This window comes from Eleutherodactylus coqui, chromosome 1 (genome assembly GCF_035609145.1).
Source record: "Eleutherodactylus coqui strain aEleCoq1 chromosome 1, aEleCoq1.hap1, whole genome shotgun sequence".
NCBI classification, from domain to species: domain Eukaryota; kingdom Metazoa; phylum Chordata; class Amphibia; order Anura; family Eleutherodactylidae; genus Eleutherodactylus; species Eleutherodactylus coqui.
The window spans coordinates 109,806,832-109,812,831 of record NC_089837.1 but is presented as its reverse complement, the minus strand read 5'-3'; positions in this window follow the sequence as shown (position 1 = coordinate 109,812,831).

Below are 6,000 nucleotides of genomic sequence, written 5' to 3'. Positions count from 1 at the left end.
GTACAAGTAATGGGCACCATGAGACCAATTGTCCTTCAGCCAAGCACCTAGGAATAGTTTCAATAGACACGAAGGCCTATAATAATGGTGCCACCTGTCAGTGGATGGCTGTAATCTGATTTCAATTTCACCACTCCTAAAGATATGCTTACCTAGTTATCACCATCTGGAGATCCATCAATGTCTTCTTAGGTCGCATCCACACGGTGCGACTTTATTGGTAGATTTTGTCGCAGTGTGACAGTGCTACAAATCGCATGTATGTAGAGCCTATGCTTTCCTATGGGTTCTTCCATACGAGCGATATTTTGCAGCTTGTGACATTGCGAGAATACAAAATTGCAGCAGTCGGGATTTGCGATTTATTTTTGTAGCCCATGCTTCCCTATGGAGCCTTTCTTTCTGTTGCAACGCATGGCACAAAAATGCAGTTTTCGTGCGATGTGATGCAACTTTTATAGTAGGAAATCCTATTGTAAAAGCCCTAAACTAAGCTTAGCCACATCAAAAATAATAATAATAATAATACATCACCTAAGAGGCACTGTCATCTCCGGAGCATGTCTGCTCTTCACTTCCGGCACTTGTCTTTAGTCTTCTGCCAGCCCTTCCTGAATTGGGGGATCAAAATCCCCAGCTCCAGGAAGGGCTGGCTGCGATTGGTTCACGAGTGCCATGGCTCCAGCCAATCAATAATTGAATGAATGGCTGTGATTGGTTCGTCAAGCGCCGGCTCTGACTGGCTGAGCCACTGCGGTCGTGAACCAATTACAGGCAGCCTTTCCTGAAGGTGGGGATTTTGATCCTCCCATCCAGGAAGGGCTGACAGAAGACTTCAAACAAGTGCTGGAGAGCTTCAGGGGAGAAGACGCGCCGGAGATAACAGCGCCTCTTAAGTGATGTATTATTGTTTTTTGTTTTTTTTACTGCAACTAGGGCTTATCTTCAGGCTAGGGCTTATATTTCAAGCCCCTTTCCTCCCGACAACCCTGAAAATTTTCACACGGGGTGCTACAAAGTCACGTGACTTTGTAGCACCATGTGTGACTTTGTATCAACATAAAATCGCATCATCGCTGTGAGAAAATGCAGTGATATCGCACACGGATGACTGATGCAATATCGCTGTGATTTTCTCATGTCAAAATTGCGTCGCCGTGTGGATGTGGCCTTATAGGCAGTTCCACCACCTCTGCAGCTGAACATTGTATAGTACTCTCCTATAAAAGAGCTCTTGCTTCTCTGTTCCATTTTATCTTTCACATACAACAATGTTTCTTCAGTACATTGTTCATAATAAGATATACAAAGCCTGAACAGAAAAAAAAATATTGTTACATTATATTGAAAAATAGCAATTAGCAAGCAGATTCTTCCAGTATAAGGGAAGATATTTGTAAATACAACTAAAACAATGAAAATTGATTCATTTGCGGCAAGATTTACAAGAAATATGTGTTGAAAAATCATCAATATTGCAAACTGTATCAAAATCTAAGTGTAGATGTGACTGCAGTACCTCCATGTGAACACTAGGGGAGCAAGTCTATACAAATATAAATTAATTCACCTGGTGATTAGATCTTAATTTGAAAATTCTAAATTGGTAATAAAAATGTCCTGTGCAGACACCATTGTGTGGCAACGGTGAAGCCATTTGTTATACCTATGAAAGATAAACTCCTCTCTGAATTATAGTCTTTTTTCATTTGGTTGCCTTTTCTTTTCACTCTCCTTGCAGTTCACTTCACACAATTGCTTCATTTAAGATGACTTTTCTTGGCTTCAGGAGCAGGTGCTCTGGGATTTTCTATCTAAAACAATCACTCAGAATTCATTTGTATTCTGCTCGGACAATTTGTAGCTTGCTAGACTTATAGACAGCACATGTGGTCCTTGCAGATTGGAAATGGATAGCATTGTACTACTGCTAGCCATACAGACTGTAAGGCTATACTCACACAACTAACTTTCCACAAGCTAAAAGCTCCAAAGAGTCCCAGCTTTTATTGCTGCAATTTACTTAGGAACCCCGGCAAATTATGTTGTCCTCTAAATGTGTAGCTAGAAATGCAGTTTTATATGCTGCACTTTTCAGCAAGTGCAGAATACAATATGCAAATGTAAAGTGATGCCTTGAAGGGTTAAATGCTATAGTGATGGACTGTGAGTTTCACCAAACGGTGCGCCAAATTACTCGCGCACCAGAATTTGTGCCGCATTTTGGCGCTACAGAATTGAGCACGCTTGAAATGCTGTTTTATGATAGGTTGGGACTCCTGGGATTAAGTGACAAAGCAGAGGTGTTGCCTGTAAGCTGTGGGGAGAGTGATAGTCTGCTGGGCTGAAGAGTAACGGCCTGCAAAAGGCATAAGAACTGCAGAGGGAAAATGTACCGTGGGCTGCTGCCTTAGGGTGCCTACCCATTAGCGATATGTTTTCTTGCTATGCGAGAGTGAGTGCCTTGCAGTGCAGTGAAAACTCTGCGATATCATTCAGTGTTTTCAATGGGGCCAACGGCAGCAGCGCCAGTCCCATTGAAAACATAGGGAGTACATCGCAGACTTCAGCCACAGCTGTGACAGCTATGGCAGGGGATTCCCTCATCCTCGCAGGGGTGAAGGAATCCTCTGCCATAGGTGTCACAGCTGCGGCAGAAGTCCGTGAAGCTATCCCATTAGTTTCAATGGGGTTGGCACTGCTGCGGCCACATTGAAAGCAGTGGGTTACAGGCAACCCCTGCAGTGATGATTTTTAGGGAAGGGCTTGAATTATAAGCCCTTTTCTGAAAATCATCCCTAGCTGTAAAAAAAAGGTAAAAAAAATAAATTATACTCACCTAGAAGAGCCGTCCGGCTCTCCTGTCTGGCCACGGCAGTCGTCTTCTAACTTCTGGAATTCGAGGATTGAAAAATTCACGCCCCCAGAAAGTGCTGGTCTCATTAGCTGAGTGCTCAGCCAATCGCAGGCAGCGCTCAGCCATTAACTGACAGCTGAGCGCTGCCTGTGATTGGTCACAGCGCTCAGCCAATCACAGGCAGCGCTCAGCCATTCATTGAGTTCAATGACTGGGAATTGAAAAGCAAAAGGCAGAAATCCATACACATACAGCTGTTTCTGGGTTTTTGAAAACTAAAAGACTGATGAGGGCCAAAAAACTCAAAACAGCTGTATATATATGGATTTCTGCCTTTTGCTTTTCAATTCCCAGCCATTGTTATAAAGACTTGCATAGACATTGTTATAAAGACACCTGGTTGTGTACAATGTCTACCAATTCAAGGGTAGCCTGTCAGCTCATTACATATCAATATTATAGCTCACAACATTTATTTCTGCATTTTTCTTGGCTGAATGTGCCGTTAAGTCCATAGCCCTTGGACCATGCGCCTGTCAGCAGATATAATGTGATAGACAGCATTGTAATATTATTATGAGTACAAATGTGAATTTGGTTGTTATGCGTAGGCTGGTGTCAAAATACTGGAAGGTTAGTGAAGCTTTTGTTTCTGAAGTGACCATTTTTATTGCCTATTTATTATTTGCCTTTGTCAACCATCTGTTCCAGGGTAAATTGGCGTCTGCCAGCTGAGTTTACCTCCCCAGTGCCTTGGGCATGCTCAAGGCTGCTCTGCAAAACAAAAGAAGTGGTAAGACCTTTTGTATCTGATGCATACTTCCTTCGTCCCTGAGGTGCCCTTTATATATTCATCTTTACCAAGCAGCCTTTTGTGAATTCAGACCCCAGATGGAAGCCTGCAGCTCTGCTGCCTATTGTCAAAGAACTTGCATTGAAAATGGGTAATAGAGATTAGGTCGTAATTAGTGGGTATTTCAGAAGCAGATGAGCAGTTCAACAGAAGTTGAAGAGAATTATCACCAAGCTGAACACAAGCAAAACAAAGATAAAATAGGAAGATACAAAATGTATACAGCTAATTCAACAAGGTTCGAGATAAAACACTCAAATAAAACCAAAAAAACATTGTCCAACAATTATCATATTCACTTCCTGTACTGGGACTCAAATTGAATGAGTCATTGTTTTATTTTAGGTATGTCCTCCATTCTGGACCCCTGTTAAAATGACTAACAGCATTCAGAATTGCCCCATGAATTGTAAAGACCAGCGAGGGCAACAAGCTGCCCTCAATAGACTTCCCTGTGGTCTTTCTAACTAGAAATGTGTTTTCTTCTCGAAATCTCCTGCTAATGCTTCCTCAGCATGGGGCATTCACACAATACAAGACAGTAGGGAAATCCATGACTGGATTTCATCAATGCTCTCATCAGTTTAACCAATGGATTAACTTTCTACTAACTACGGAAAATGTTCCGTGCAAACTTCTGAATGAGGCAGATGTCGTTGGGAAATTTGTTTGGGGCAAATTGGGATACAAAGTTTCAAGAAAGATCATGATGAATATCAAAGGACATTAATGGAAAATTTTTAATGTTGCTAATATGAGCAAATTTTTTTCTTTTGCTGGTTCTCCATCCATAGGATATAATAGGAGTTACTATTCACCGGGTTTTCGCCGAAAGTGACTATGAAACATGGCAAATGGATTTGCCCAAAGACTGACACATCACAAAGCATTTCATGAATCTTTGGCAAAAAATGTGCTTATCTTTAGAAGAGAAAAATGTTATATTTATTCCCTGCTGCTCATATAGTGCCGACATAGTCTACTGCATTGTGTAGACATTGCCTTCACTCACATTATTCCCTGTCCCCAATGGGGTTCATCATCTAAGAATACTTTTACATGGACCAACTATCGGGTTAAAAATTGTCCAAATTAGTGATTTTGACCGATAGGCGTCCCATGTAAAAGCGGGACCCAACAGGGTGCTGAGCAAGAAATCCCTCATTAGTCACTCCGTTTCAGCACATTAAAACAAAGCAACTAATGAGTGACTTCTCACTCAGTCGGTCACTGCTTATTCATTGTAAATGAAAGCTGGCAGTTGTCCGTGTTTAAAGCACCCTAAGTTGTATCTCCCACATTCTATGGTTACATTCTAAGAATTAAGGCCAATTAACCTATGAATATGCTTTCAGAGACAAGCACAGCAGCAAGCTTCAGTGGGATGAGTGTCAGGCATCATTTGCCCGACAGCTTGTCCCGTTTAAAAGGACCATAACATGTTGGTGTATCATCTAGTTCATAGTGCTTGTATAACATTTTTCTCTGAATATACTGTTATATACATTATGGATATCAATATCCCTGTTTTCTACTAGGCAGAGTTAGGGTCGCCTCAAGTTCCTGCATGGGGTTGCCCATATCAGGGCAAGTGCTCTGCTTTTAGCTTGGGTCTCCTCACAAGGTTAGGGTCATATTTCCCTTCTCCACACTTTTTGGTTCCGCTATATTGTGTTATTCGCATTAAAATATTGTGTGCGTATCTCCCTTAGGGTGCGTTCACACGAGCGTGTTTTTCTGCGTACTTAGGTGCGTACATACATGCGCACCTAGGTACAAGCAAAAACACGTGTGAACACAGCTGCGTGCTTGTTGTCAATGGAGCCGCGTCTGCTGCCAGCGGCGCCATTGAAAACAATGCTCTGCCGGCACCCCTGCATTCTTTTTCAGGGAAGGGTTTTACATATAAGCCCTTCCCTGGAAAAGAAACATTTTAGTGTAAAAAAAAAAAAATTCCTTCACCCCCGGTATTTAAAAGAATTCCCCGCTGCTACATCTGTGGCAGATGCAGCAGAGGAATTCTTCAATTCTCTACCGCAGCTGTCACACATGTCAGGATCCCCGTCAATGGCTTTTCAGGGAAGGGCTTCATAAGCCCTTCCCTCAAAAGCCATTTAAAATAGTGTAAAAAATAAAATAAAAATAAATACTCACCTCCCTTCGGCTGCCGGGTTCAGCCACGTCTTCTCCTGGCTGTCCCTGACTCTGTAGATCTCAGCTAATCTCAATCAGAGCTACCAGCAGGCAGGGATTTTAAATCCCTGCATGCTGATAGCTGAGATCTACAGAG